This window comes from Macrobrachium rosenbergii, chromosome 2 (assembly GCF_040412425.1).
Source record: "Macrobrachium rosenbergii isolate ZJJX-2024 chromosome 2, ASM4041242v1, whole genome shotgun sequence".
In the NCBI taxonomy this organism is placed as follows: domain Eukaryota; kingdom Metazoa; phylum Arthropoda; class Malacostraca; order Decapoda; family Palaemonidae; genus Macrobrachium; species Macrobrachium rosenbergii.
The window spans coordinates 88,179,382-88,194,679 of record NC_089742.1 but is presented as its reverse complement, the minus strand read 5'-3'; the positions used below and the strand labels follow the sequence as shown (position 1 = coordinate 88,194,679).

The 15,298-nt window shown below is 51.9% G+C and overlaps 1 protein-coding gene across 2 annotated transcripts in view; it reads right to left on the bottom strand.

Annotated features, from left to right (window-relative positions):
- Sf3a2 (splicing factor 3a subunit 2) overlaps nt 1-13,263 on the bottom strand; it is a 57,161-nt gene extending 43,898 nt beyond the window's left edge. The window contains exon 1 of one of the 2 annotated variants that reach the window (XM_067121942.1): nt 13,146-13,263. The gene's annotated coding sequence lies outside the window, so the exon portion shown is untranslated. Of the gene's footprint in view, nt 1-12,876; nt 13,012-13,145 lie in introns of those variants that run through there. The other variant, XM_067121952.1, reaches the window with a different exon arrangement.
- Nucleotides 13,264-15,298: the final 2,035 nt, after the last annotated feature.

The following is a 15,298-nucleotide window of genomic DNA, read 5'->3' as shown; positions in this document are numbered from 1 at the left end:
TTCCGCTTGGGCTACTGGAGTCCCAGTAAGGTTAAGCTGGAATAGCGAGGGTCTCTTACGTAGCCTACCCTTGTCCGGACCGCACCTTCGGGACAGTTTCCAGCTTCATGTGTATCCCCCTCTCCTACCACCTTCCCCTGCCTCCCTGCTCTTTTCCCCTTGGTTCGTTTTCACATATTTTGTTAACTTACCAAGGTTTGAGAGCTTTTGCCCTGATCCTTACGTTAATAGCCTACACCCCTTCCTCCGCATTGATTGGTTCCCCTGTTCTCTCTACACAGGATTTCCGACCTTACCCAGTCGGCACCCTGTTGAGAACTTCGTGTGGTGTCCGGGGGTGCCTCCCCACTCCTGGCCACCATCGCGCATCTTTCCTTGCGCACGCTACCTTTGAGTGGTCCCTATCCTCTTCCGGTTAGTCGCTCATACATGTTCGACTTCTCAGGAGAGAAGGGGTGGACCTGCGACGCCTGGGGAGTGTCACTGACCCCTGGTCGCCTCTACTGGTCCTCCCCTGGCCTGTCACCCTCCTCTTCCCTAACGCCAGTGTGTTGTTTTCCAGGGTGTCGCTCGTGTGAGAGCGTCGCCGCTGGGAAAAAAAATTTTGCATGTAGCCAGTTAGAGTTTTCCACCTGACTGTCTTCTGCCTCATTTTCACATGTCACTGACGTTATCCTCCGTTCTATTCATTTAGAACTTGTCCCTTTCCCAAGTATCTATCTTTCGTTGACTAGTCTAATTTTGCATTTTCCGCTAGTAGTCGGGCTTTCTCGTTGCTCATTTTCTTATACCAATTCAGTTGGTATGGTGTATGGTCGGTTGAAACACCATTAATCTCCCCGCCATTACTATATCAGGGTAACGACTTCCGCCAGCAAGCGAAACTTTACCGCCATCATAAGTTAATCGTTCACTGCAGCAGTATATGTATTGTTGTTTTTACCTTACGCTGACGCGATGTTTTTAATGGACCTCCTTGCTTCCCGGATTAACTCCATGTCCCTTTGTTTTGTATTATTACTGGATCATGGGCGGTCTATAGATCTTCATATCATCTTGGCTGTTCTGTAAGTCTATCTGTCCTTTTTACATGCCCAGTTAATTTATTATCCTAAGACACTGTCTTCGCACTTACTCCGGCGCCTTATCAGCATACTCATGTACTTGTCCATCTGCAGATGGTTCGTTGTCAGGAGCAGGGGTGCACGGCAGTCCTCCAGCAGGCGAGCGGACATGAGGTCTGCAGGTCCCACTCCAGGTGCGCCGTCCACGTGGGGGACCTGGTCGTCTGGCACCGATGGCTGTGAGGTGTGCTACGCTCTTTACGAGCGGGTTCTGGATGAATCGGTAAGTTAGATTTTCCTTTTCCGTTCATTCTTTCTTTTGAGTTTTCTCTCTTATGGATAATTGGAAGATATTAGTCTTCTAGGAGTTTTGGTTAGTTGACATTCTCCTTCTTTCAGATTGACCGCAGCTCTCGTGACTCTTCGCTTTTGACCCTCAAGTCCTGGGTCAGCAGCTTCGGGAGGAACGTCGGGGCAGGGAAACCCTACATTCTTTTCCAGAAAGACATATGCTGTTTCCCGCGCCTGGATTCAGCGCGTCATTGCGGATGAGGTAGCCGCCTTTGATCGCTGGGATCCAGGAAATGACTAACCTCCCAGGAACATCGCAGCTGCATACGGAGAGGTCACTGAAGACGCTATGCCTCTAATTTGGACTTGGAACCCATGAACGTACCTGGATCTCCAAGCAGGTAAGGGTAAGTGAGGCAGGTGACTATCTCTTTTAGTTCTCCTTTCTGCTTCCTCTTTCAGGATTCGTGAAACTTTTCTGCCTTATGGACGGTGCAAGCGTTCACCGCCCCTAAGGTCACCTATCAAGAAAGACCTTAAAAACCCAGAAAGTCCGTTCGGGTCTCAAGGCGCCACGGCCTTAGTCCTGTGCCGTCCACGAGCAAGGCCCTACTTCTGGTAAGGGTTCACGGACAAACAGCAAGGAGGTTCCACCCCTCCTTGATGCAGAATCATTTGCCGAGCTTATGCAGAAGCTCGACAAGAGAGTTGGACAACAAGCCGTCGCAACTTCTCCTCTCAGCTTTCATCCAATGCTTCCGCAGGTTTCCTGTCGCAGCGGTTAAGTCCTGCGGGAACTTAATTCGGGTTCATGAGCGCGGAGCTGCCGCCAGACCCTTCCGCCCCGACACCTCCAGCCTTTCCTCCTCGATAAGTGGTAGAACCCTGGCAACTGACCCTTTATGCTCCTCAGCATGAGGCTCTGACAATTGAGGGCCCAGGCACTCGCAGGCTGGAGGTGAACTTGGAATTCTTCCTCCCTGGTCTGGAACCTCCTTATCCCGGCCTGCAGGCTTACTGAGGAGGCGTGATCCGTCTCGGCCAAGGTCCCAAAGGAGACGGTCATCTTCCCGAGGGACCAAGCTCCGTCGTCTCTGCTTCGAACATTAACGGAGTGGCAAGCAGAGAACACCAAACTCACCCCGGCCAAGGGTGCCTTTACAATGTTCTCTTTGGGAGAAATTCTCCCTACCCCTTGCACTTCAAAAAGTGGCTTCCTCACGAGCCACATGCATGGAAGGTAAACCTCTTCCTCATCTCCGGGAGACAGATCCCACCTCTTGTCTTCTCCTGAGATTCTGAGTTTTGGGAAGAGCCCTGGCCACTTTCACAGTGACTGCTCGACCTGACTGCGCTCTAATTTATTCAGCAACTCCTAAGATCCCGGATTCACTCCCTGAAGGCTGAAGCTGAGACTAAGGACAGGCTTAGCAGGTCCTTAAACTCTCTGACTTTGGCGGAGGCAACGTCAGTAGTCTACAGCGAAGACACTTTGTTTCATGTCCTGACGAAATCTCTCTTGGCGAGTTTTCAACAGGACCTTTACGACTTCATCAAGGCCCGGATGAACTACCAGAAGCACATCTTTTCGGCAGCTTCCATCCGTCATGAGCCTAACAGGCTCATGAAGAGCTCCATCTGGGGAGCTAATCTCTTCCCTCAAGAAGAGGTTGATGCGGTCCTAGCTGAAGCACCAGGCCAATCAGGTCTCCCCAAAGCACACCAGGCAGCCGAACTCCAAAGATAATTTGTCCATCTTGCTCTCTGGAACAACCGAGAGGAGAAGAGAACAGGTGAGAAGAAAGAGTACCCCTACCTGTCCTGCCAGTAAGATAAGCAGGAGAGGTGGACCGTGAGCGATAATCAACTGAAGGAGATTACTGCCACACGAGGGAAGAAGAGGGCTTGTGCTGTGGCAATCCGCTTTCCTGGGAAGAGCAAAAAGTTCACTCGAACAAAGCCAAGAACCCGATTCGGAAAAAACCAAGTAGGGCAAGCCGAAGCCAAGCCGATCACATGAACACGATCCAGCTGGGAGGTATGTGGTGGATGGGAGGCAGGTGGGGCGAGCCAAGCTGAGCTGAGCCAGTCTCGCAAGCGTGACCAAGGGCTGGGCAGGGTGAGCAAGCTGAGGCCAAGCCAAGACGAACTGATCGCGCGAACACAATCATAACTGGGCAGGGCGGAGCTCGTCTGCTGTGAACAATTGCTAGTTTCCCATACTCTAAACTCCTTCAATGCCAAGGCCCCTCAAGAAGAAGGTTCAAAGGGGAATTCTGTGTCTGCTATCTTGCATGCTCAAACCCTAAGGTTCAAGACACAAGAATGAAACCCAGCCGAGCAACTGAAGCAGCTGGCGGGCAGTATCGAGACACCTGGCGTCTCAGCACCCAGACACCCAGGGCGTCTTGCCACCCAGACACCTGGGTGTCTTGGCAGACACCTGGGTGTCTCACTTTCTCTCATCCTGTACCTCTTGTCAGGAGAGCTCTCGTGATTCATAGAATTCGAGCTACCCACGAGACTTCCAAAAATTGGGAGCAGCTGCTTTGTTCCTAAGAGATCGAAAGAGCCAAGCACAGAACCAGTCTTAGACGCAGACTTCCAAGACTGGCAATGAGGGCGTGGCCTCGAGAGGCCGCGCTCTCGCAGCCCCCGAAACACAAGATCCCACAGGAGAATGCAAATCAGTTCCTGCCCGAGGGCGGGAAGAGCCAACGAGAGAAACTTGTCTCCCGGAGGAGAGTCAGTCCCTTAGAAGTCCCGCAGGACTCCCGAAGGGAATCTCTTCCCTGCTTCTTCTGATGTTTGAACCGACAGGATCGAGACACCAGGCTGGGAACCCGACCGAGCACTGGCAAGCACTCGGGTGCGCCTGGTGCTGGCAGGAAGGGCTGAGACACCTGGGTGCCTCGGCCCTTTCTCTCGCACTGCTCCCGAACTGGGCCCAGGAAAATCTCTCCAGACCAGATTGGGATACTCGATATTCCATAGAATCTCGAGCACTTGGAGCGGCTCGCGAACGAGCGCCCGAAGCAGCCCCCGTCTTAGAGGCGGAACCTCTAGGACTGGGAACGGGATCGCAAACTGAGGTCTGTGCGCCCGCGGCTTCTGAAACACAAAACCCAGGGCTCTGCAAATCGGTTCCCTAACCCAAAGGTTGGGAAGAGCCAACGAGAGACCCACTGCCTCCTCGGAAGCAGGCAGTCCCTAGACGTCCAAGGGCATCAAGGGGAAGAAACAGCCTTCCTCTCCTTTGGCCGACGGAGGTCTGTCCAATTCTCAGGACCCCCTTGGACCTCGGGAGAGGAAGTTAAGACGCAGCAGAAGACGAAATCTAAGATAAGATGAAGAAGACGGCCAGCTACTGCCACAGGGCGGCTTCCTTCACCTCCATTCCGACATCTACAGGATGGTGGACACGAAACATCGTAACCTCCAGGGCAGTCCGGCAGGAACACAACAGACGCGGCCCAAGACACCACCACCAGGAGAAGCAGCAGGCATGATCAGGACAGCCGGTGCAGGAGCTACGGCAGCGGTTCGGAAGGCAGGAGCTACTGCAACGGCCAGGAACATCATCTCAACAGGGTGACTTCCTTCATCTTCATGCCAACATCGTCTACAGGATGGCGGACATCGTAACCTCTGGGGCAGCTGGCAAGAACACAATGGAAGCAGCCCCGGGCACGACCGCCAGGAGAAGCGGCAGGCATGATCAGGACAGCCGATGCAGAAACTATGGCAGAGGTTCGGAGGGCAGGAGCTATTGCAACGGCCAGAACATCACTTCCACAAGACAACTTCCTTCCCCTTCACGCCAACATCTACAGAATGGCAGACATCGTAACCTCCAGGAACACAACGGAAGCGGCCCCAGGCACGACCACTAGGAGAAGTAACGGGCACGATCAGGACATCTGATGCAGGAGCTACGTTAGCGGTTCAGATGGCAGGAGCTACTGCAACAGACAGAAATGTCACTTGAAAGTCACCAGCAGCGACAGGAACGATCAAGGCGGCTGCGGCAGGAGACCAGGAAGAGCAGCCCAGAGACTGTTGTCGAGTTGACAAGAGCATAACACAGGGAACAGCAGGAGCAGATGGACCACAGATACGCCGGAGGCATTGCAACAGCATACATGAAAACCAGCAATGACAGCGATTGATCCACATCGGCGGGAACAGAGTCAGAACGATCCCGATGTGGAAATACGTCATCTAACCAGGTATTGTGGTCGATCCCGAAGCAACACTGAATTCGGGACTGCTTCATGCGAGATATCCTTTGATATATCCAGCCAACTACTGCTGTGTCTGTAATGCGTACTGTCAACCTGAAAGAAAAGCAAAGATGATTAGTAGAGGGAGACTCTCTCTCGCTACAAAGGGAACTGCCCTACACAGCAGGAGGAGGTACTCTAGACAAGGTCGCCCGATCGCTCCCCACCCCTGGTCTTCGCCCAACGAGCGAGCGAAGAGGGCGAAGGAGAGAGATCTACTAAAGGGGAGTAGGAAGAACCTACGGGAAGAGAAAAAAGGACGGAGGGGAGGCCACCAAGGGCGCCGTGGAAGCAGAACTTATCGACGACGCCCACAACTTCCCACCCGGCCCGTAATTCTCCAAGCGCAGGCGGCGAGCAACACTCAGCATAAGTAGGAAGGAATTAGTGATGCCCCTTATACACGGAGGGAAGCCCAAGAAGGGAACGAACTCTAACGTCCCGATGAATGTAGGGGAGCGAAGATATTACGTCCCAAACTATATCTCCGAATGTACAGGGGCGCCTTAAGTATTTACATAAAGGGCTGCTGGAAGAGAAGCATTACCACTCGGTTACGCTTCTCCAATTACGCCCTTGGCCGTCAAACCCAAGACACAGGCAGGGAACGACGGCTTATGCAAGGTTATCACAAATCGTGGGTTTGTATTAATAAATATCAAACACACGTATATACAAACAAAAATACAGAAAGATCCCACCAGGATAATAAGAGCTTAACAACAGTCAGGCGGAGAGAACGAAAAAACACGTCAGCAACGCATGACCGTCGAAAGCAAACTGGAATGTTTACATCCGGGCAGGCGGGTATTCCCGCCTACCTGGCGGTAGTTACTGCCTAACCACCTTGCTCAAGAGTTTAACAGCTGTTTCCAGCCTACGCCTGTTGGAACAATCAGCAACTCCTCCAGGTGTGCGCTCCATCCCTCGGTCAATGCATCTGAGAACAGTAGCATGTCCAGAGGGGGAGTATGCAGGGATACTCCTATCAAGAGGTTCCTGTCATCCATCCAACAGCGAAGATCCTCCCTCACCTCCTCGGAAAGAGGAATGAGGAAGGACTGGGGGTCTCGGGACTGGAACCAATACTCCTTTAGTCTCCACTGTAGAGACTGCAGGTGAAGACCCCCATCAGGTACTAGCTTCTCCAGCGACGACAGGTGACCGATGACGACTTACCATTGCCGGGCTGGCTGCTCCTGTCGTGACAGGAACAGCTGTGCTGCCTGCCTGAACCTACTGATACGAGAGTTCGAGAGAAAGACTTTCGCTACCACCGAGTCTATCAGCATGCCCAGGTACTTTATCCTCTGCTTGGGGGTGAGATCTGACTTCTCGAGATTCACCACGATCCCAAGATTGCGGCAAAACTCGAAGAGCCGATCCCTGTCCTGTAGCAACTGCAAGCGAGAGCCTGCCAGGACTAGCCAGTCGTCGAGATACCTCAGTAGACGTATCCCGTGCAAGTGGGCCCAAGCTGACATGAGAGAGAAGACTCTCATGAACACCTGGGGAGCGGTCGAGAGCCCGAAACAAAGTGCCCTGAATTGGAAGACCGTTTCCCTGAGGACAAAGCGGAGGTACTTGCGAGAGGACGGATGAATGGGTATTTGGAAATACACATCCTTCAGGTCCACCGTAAGCATGAAGTCGTTCTCCCTGATGGAGGCCAGCACGGATTGCGCTGTTTCCATCGTGAACCGAGTCTGGTGAACGAAGCGGTTCAGGGGACAGACGTCTATGACTGATCTCCATCCCCTGAGGCTTTCTCTACGAGAAAGACAAGGCTGTAAAAGCCTGAAGACTGGTCCGACAGGACTTCTATAGCACCCTTGCTCAGCATGGCTTGCACTTCTTGCTGTAGTGTGGTATCCTTCGAAGATCCTGGTACATAAGTTTCGAGATGGACCGGAGAGTAAGTGAGGGGAGGCCGAGACTCGAAGGGTAGTAGATATCCCTCCCGAAGGACATCCACTATCTAGGTCTCGGCTCAGTGTCGCTGCCATGTTGCCCAATGGCTCGACAGGCAAACCCCCACCTTCGGCAGCTTTTGGGGGGAACGCCGCCTCTAGCATTTCCCCTTCTTCTTCCCTTTGCCCCCTTTACTGGCTTGAAAAGTGGGCTGAAAAGGGCGGGAAGGACCCACCCTTCTCGAGGAAGAAGAAGGATGGGTGTTTCCCCTGGACCCCTTCAAAGACTGGGACTTCTTATGGGCCGAGAAAGTGCCAGCCTGGCCCAAAGACCTGGCCACAGTGGAATGCGAAGACCCGGAGGTCTTGGCCACTGCCTGGTGGACAAGCCGGTTGCTGTCATCGGCCCTGCGTTTGTCTATCGCGGCATCCACCAACTCTCTGGGGAAGAGAGAGGAGGAACCCAGCAACGGTCCATTCCTAATGGCCATAGCTGACTCGGGACCTACAGACCTGGAGAAGCAAGAGAAAATGGCATCTCTCTGCTTCAGAACCAGGTTTGCCCACAAGTTCGCAGTCTGGTGGGCGAGGTAGGAAATAGCCCTACCCCCAGACTGGCACAGTCTCCCAAAGGCAGAGTCCTCCCCAGGTACGAAGGCACCTGAGGAAGCAGCTACCTTCGATACTGTGAAGGAGCACAGATTGAGCCAGGAGACTGCTTGGAAGGCCGCCATGGCGGTGGCTTCCAGGGTTGCAGCTTCTTGCTGGGAGAGGGAGATACTCTGCAGCAAGCTGCTGCAACGTCAGACCTGGATCCAGATGAGTCAGGTCCGGGTCAACCTACTTAGTCAGTAACGCCCCTACAGCTGGAGTGTAAAAGCGCTTCTGGCGAGGCAGAGGGGGGGGGAAGAAGCTTATCCGAGCGGCCCGAACGAAGCGAGCTGTCTTGCCCAGACACAAGACTGTTCACTTAGTCGAGGACCCCCTCGGCAAGCGTGGACAATGGCAGCCCCACCGAAGCCTTGGGTTCCTTCTTGGGTCCCCAAAAGGATTCGAGGCACGGCGGATGATCCACAGAAGAGGCCATGGTCCCTTCCCAAGATCACTGTGCTGACGAATCAGCGCAATAACTCTGCAAAAAGTCCTCTGTATCTCAGGGTCTCCGCCCTGGAGCAGAGGACCCTTCCCTCAAGTGCGGTCCTCCCGATCTACTCCCCTGCAGGAGGGAGAACCTCGGGACCCCTGTGATCCTTCCTGGACCACAGGCGTAAGACCTGGTCGAGACAAGGACCGAGCCAGGTTCTTGCCCACGAGGTAGAACTCCGAGGAGAAACTCGCCAGAATTCTTCTTGTCTGACTCGCCCCCCTGGAAAGAGCTGAAGGGGCAGAGGGAACAGGCGAGGAGGATCGGGCGCTCCCACTGGCTTTGCTGGCAGAACCAACAGAGGCAGTGGGCCAGGAGGAACCAACCCGTGGTGGTGATGGCAGCCTGGGTCACTGCTGCCTAGGTGAAGCCTCCCGAGGTTTTCTGGGCGTGGCCGGGGACTGGGAGGAGTCGGCGAGCGTCTGGCTGGCCGAGCTGCGCTGTCCTCTGGACACGCCCCAGTCTTCTTCAAGGCCGTAGCCTCTCAGGAAGACTGAGCATGGGACCTCTTCTCCACCTCTCCCAGCGTTCGGGCCCGAGGGGCTGAAGCGCTAACCCGAGAACCTGACTTGGCACTCACAGGAGTGCCAGCAGGAAGAGCCAGGGCACCTGCATACCCAGGTTCTTTCTCTCGCCCCACGCCCTGGTCTGTACGGCGAGAAGTTTCTCCCGTATCAGACTAGGGTACCCGGGTTTCCTTGGGGACCCGGGTACTCAGAGCAACTCGTGTACGAGTGTCCAACGCGGACTCGCTGGCCTTAGGAGCAGGAATTTTCTTAATCACAGCGAGGGGGAGTGCAGACCTTGGTCTGCACGCCCTTGGCTCCCGATGTGACTCACCCAGAGGCCAGGGCAGCAGTTCCCTGATCCGAGGATCGGGAAGAGCCGACAAGAGATCCCACTGCCTTCCCTGTGGAAGGAGGCAGACCCTTGGAAGTCTCGGTGCGAGACTTCTTGGGGGGAGGCAGGCTTCTTCTTCTTCGGCCGCGAAGCCTCGGAAGGAGAAGCAGAAGAGGCAGCAGACGAAGACAATGACGATGACGAAGACGAAGATGACGACACCTTTCTAGACCTCCTCTTCTTCTTCACCATCTGCTTCAGTATCGCCGTCAGATCCCCAAACCAAGCGGGCGCAGCCGAAGACTCAGGAACAGGAGGAGGGGCTGCAGCAGAAGGCACATCCCGGGTAGAGACCGCGGTGCTCGGGCTAGCACTTACCTGGGCGGGAGCAACCGCGTGTCGGCCAGGAATGAAAGTGGGCGGGGCCGGAATGCAGGCAAGGGTGGTGCGTGGGTAGCCAGGCCGGGCCGTGCCAGTGTCAAAGGAATGGGGAGAGGAACAGACGAAGAGCCAGGCTGGATCGAGAAGCGAGGAACCATAGTCGAAGACGAGCCAGGGTCAGCAACGGGAGCAGCGACAGTCACATAAGGGAAGGATGACGTCACCATGTAGGAGGGGCCCGGTCGCGTGAACGGGGCCAGGAACCCAGGAGGCAGCAGTACCGCATGATGCATGGCAGGGGAAGCCGAGACCTGGATATCCAGGTGCAAGGCTACCGATACCGGGAGCTGGGCGAACCTAGACATGGTGACTGATGTTGTAGTGGCTGTCGTTGCAGAGTGGTGGTCACTGGAGTGGTGGAAAGATGAGAGACCAGTCCCTCCAGTGACATGCCAGGTCGGCCCAGGTGTAGCCAGGTTGATGACGAGTCAGTTGCCTGGCTATCCAGCCCGAGACCTGAAGCAAAAGTCAGGTTAGTTTGAGAAGCCTCTACCCGCTCTGGAGGAAAAACTCTCCTCCAGAACGGGAAGAGACCCCCGAGAGGATGTCCCAGTCCAACTCTCCCCCGCGCCCTTCCATAACCGATGAGATGAATGAGGAAGGGGAGGGGGAGTCCTCAGCCGAAGGAGAGGGAGCAAGAAGGGGAAGCTCGCCGGGAGGGAGAAACAAACCCGACACATTTGCCACCACTGGAGTCGTCGGGGGCGTATTACCCTCGGACGACTCCTTGGTAGGCTTACGACGGTAACATCTCCTCTGCTCGAACTTCCTCCATTGCTTGGGGGACCAAGAGCAACACTCACCGCAAGAAGCGTCGCACGAACACACATGCCCCCTGCAAGATGGGCAGAGAGCGTGTGGGTCCGCGTCGACGCTAGACCTAAATGAATTACATCTCTTCCCTCCTACCCCGGGACACACACGTTGGGGATAGGAAGGTTTAGAAGGCTTGTCCATAATAAAAATAATAAGAAAAAACAAAGATTTCCCACCAAAAAGTGATGAAAAGAGCAGTCAGGCAGAGTGTGAAGACACCGTCCGCATGCTATGACAGCCAAAGCAAATTGGAATGTTTCCATCCAGGCAGGCGGTACTCCGCGCCCCGGATAGTAGTCAACTGCCTAACCACTTTGTTTGAAGTTCAACGGCCGTTTCCAGCCTATGCCTGAAAGTAATCGTTTGTATATTGTGTCGGAACAATTTTTATTTTTTGTTGGCCTTACTCTTTGTCCCCGCCCTGTTACGGGGTATTTGTAAGGAAACCCGGGACTTTTCCGTTGTGCCTGTGGAAGACAGGAGTGCTGCCACTTTAGTGACCATAATTAAAGAATTCATTTTGCCCGGCACGACTGTCGTCTTGGACTGCTGGAAGGCCTACGATTGCCTCAGGACCGAAGGCTACACCCACTTGACGGTCAACCACTCCTTCAACTTCATCAACCTGGAAACCGGTGCCCACACCAACACCATTGAGAGGAGGTGGTGGGAACTCAGAGCCAGTACCCTGAGGTACAGCAGAAGGAAATATATTTTTGTAAGCTACCTGGCTGTAGCTAATTTTAAGATTCACTGCCTCGACCCCAACACCATGTTCCACGCATTTTTAAAAACAGCAGCTGATCTCTACCTTCCCAGTTCCAAAGGTAAGGCCAGTTATTTCTGTTGGTGTCAACTTTTTTTTGTCTGCAAATTCTTTTTTTCTGCCAGGTTGCTCCTTCCACCCAGCACTAAGTGCCTTCCTGCTCTTGTTTTTACCTTGGAAACTGGTTTTTTCTCCACTTTTACGGCATCTGGTAAAGTTAGTGAATTTTCTTTTTAGTCGGCCATACTCTTTGTCCCCGCCCCATTACGGGGTACTGTTTCCTCCCTCCCCCCCACCCCCAGTGTTACGCTTCTACCCGCACCCGTCCCCGCCGCGTTTCCCGCTTGCTCACCCTACCTCCCACCCCCTTCTTGCACCGTTCCCCACGTATCCCTGCTTTTGGGGCACGTGAGGAAATTTCTCCCTCCCTGCCTCGTTACCCCCCACCCTTTCAGCCGCTCCCTCCCTTTTGTGTATGGCTTTCTCTCGTTTTACCATCCAGTCAGCACCCCCATAACGTAAACATGTCCGCTTCACTTCTCTGTTTTCCCCCACCCAGAACCCCGGATTCCCACAATCCCCCTTTACTGTTGAGTAGAGTTAGGGGACAAATGACACTTGGCTGCCAACAAACAAGCTGCCTCCGTTATCAGAAGCCGTAAAAGTGGAGAAAATGCCAGTTTCCAAGGTAAAATAAGTATATCTTAGTTTAACGAAACTACTGAGCTGATTAACAGCTCTCCTAGGGCTGGCCCAAAGGATTAGATTTTATTTTTACGTGGCTAAAAACCAAAAACAGGCGCTGAGCTAGTACTTAGAATTACCGTTTATTATAAAAACCTCCTTGAGAAGCATAGTCTATACACAGGCTAATACTGCTTCCTCTGTTTTTAAGAACTGGCACTTGAGGAAATGTTTTGGAATGTTTTGGTTAACAAAAGGTTAGGTTGGAATAATCTCAGCCGATATATGTCTTTGACCTACTCGTGCATAAGCTGTGATCTGTAGAAACAAGCCAGCGTGCACATGTGTAATTCTGCATTTATACCAGATTAGATTAGGTCAGGTAAGTTAAGGTTAGGAAGGATCCCATCCTTGTATTTTATAGCCTTCTAGGATACGATTAACAGCACTGCCCGGGCCAGGTAGACTACAAAGTTTACAATAGGCAAGATAAGGTGGTCAAGTAAAGTCTGGGTTCGTCACTGTAATGTCTTTTTGACATATCTGTCCTTTATACGTTAATGTAGGCTATTTCATGATTGTTAGCATGCGGTTGGGGTAAGGTCATTAATTCAAGTACTTTTTCCCAACAGCTTACCGTGTGGTTTATACAGGCCTATTGTAGGACCATTTCCTTTGTTCTTGGTTCCCTTTTAAGCACCAGGGAGTTTCTGCCTCCAATCACCTAACGCAAAGCCTACACAAACAGAAGCAAGGCCTTCCTCGCCTAAGCTGTCGGAACTAACTACTCTATACGGTTTATCCTATAGCCTACCGGTAAGCTTTTGGCAAGAAACTAATTTATAATACTATTACGCTTATAAACTTTGTGATACACAGAGTATGGCTATATAATAACAAACTTACCCAAGATTTCTTCTAAATTTCAAAAGCAACAGCGTAGCAACACCTTCTTTTGCCGGGCGGCAGACAAACCTTCAATATTGTTTACTATAACAACAAGATACGACTTAAAATTATAAACAAAGATGCGTTTGGTATAAAATTGTTCTTATTTTCATCACTTCAACAAACTTTTCTTTAACAATTTTGATGTAAAAAGAATTGATAAAAATTTATTTTTTGATTATATTTTTTTGATTAATCATTTTATTTTATATTTCTTATGTTTGTAATTATTCATAATGATTTACGGAGTTGTCTAAACCAACAAATACTATATGCGAACGCTTGGTAGTTTGTAGCATGCATAAACGTTTCCCATGAATGGGTCATAGAGATGTCTTATATCACAATAACAGTTTTACTGTTGAATGAAATAGACGTATCCATTCCTGTGTCGGACTCATATTTTTTCATAATAATGTGTGTGAAAGATTTTTGGTTTGTACTGTATTATTCTTTCCTTAATGCATTGCCTAAAAGCTTTTTCCCATTTTTGTATGGGGTAAACTCATAGTTTCAGGACTTTTTGAATTGTGGTAGATTTTAAGTCGTTGTTCCTAAAAGCTTTTGATGGACAAAAAGGTCAGTTTCAGGTATTTTTTTCTTTTATTAGTGTCAATTGGGTATTAAATTGTTTATTAGTTGTTGTTGTTGTTTATTAGTTGTTGTTGTTGTTTCAGATTTAGCTGCCCTTGTGCCAGCACGGGCTCTTGATCCTAGAGCAGCCCGTAACTCCATGTTGATGATGAGTCTGTGAGATGGGTAGGTTAGACGAAGACTTTATTATGATGCATGAAAGTGATTTTGGTTGGGGAATTGTTTATTACCTGAGCGCAGGTATACATGGCAGAGTGTGGACGGAAACGTGGTGCCCGACCTCCGATCGCCGTGACCCGCACTTTGAACAAATTGTGCTTGTTGACAGACAAACAAACAACAATTTTGAGAGACATAATAAATGTACAATGATGAAATACATAACGGCGGAAAGACCAGAAATTCTACACATGAATATTTACATGAGAGTCTTGACATATTAAGAAATGCAATGCATGACGTGATTGATGCGAAAATGAAGAGACGTCTGACGTCTTAACAAGTACTCCCCCCAAAACAATAATTACAAAAGTAATGATTGGAAGACATCTGAAAAATAATCAATCACGGAATCGCTTTGGGAGCAGGAGCAGGCCCCGAGTTCTTGATACCTGCGTACGTGGGGCGGCTTCGACTGCTGAATCGCCCGGCGGCTTAGCCGAGCGGATGACTTCCTTAGTGCGGCCCTTAGGACGTCCTCGACCCCGTTTCGGGATGGCGACGGGATCATCTGCGGCCACGTTTTGTGGAGGAATTCTGGGGCGCCTGCCGGTTTCCTCCAGAGTTTCGCTGTCTAACAGGAAAGCTGGTTTCAGCCGGTCGACAGAAATCCAGTCTTCATGCCCTGGATGTTGATGAGATAGGCCTTGGATGATCTGCTGACGACATGGTATGGGCCCCTGTACGGTCTGGTCAAGGGTGGGCGTCGATCCTGAAGAAGGCGTGGGTGCAGGTATCCAGACCCCAAGGGCTGTAGACGTGGGTCCTGTCCGTGAAAGTCTTTCAGCAGGGCGCGAACTTCTGTGCCACTTCCCTCAGCCTTGGAAGGAGGTATCTGCATCGTCTGGCACTGTGGGGAAGAACTCTCCCAGAACGGCTAGTGTTTCGCCATAGACATTCTTTGCGGGAGATACATCACCATCTGCACTCGATGCGACGCAGAGACCCAGAAGGACCCAGGGGAGCTGGGCTTTCCAACTGTCGTCAATACAGCGTGCCATCAGAGTTGCCGTCAACCAACGGCTCTGAGCCCTTTCCACCATGCCATTGGCTGCAGGGTTATATGCCGTCGTACTGTGGAGAGTTGTCCCATCAGGCGTGCCAGGGTGACCCAGAGCTCCAACAAGAATGCTGGGCCCCTGTCCATAGTTATACTGTTAGGCACACCAAAACAGCTGATCCAGCTCAACAGGAGGGCCTCTGCACAGGCGCTCGTTGATGCTTTTGTCATCGGGGTTGCTTCCGGCCACCATGCGGAACGGTCTATGACCATCAGGAGGTAACTGGTGGCCCCGATT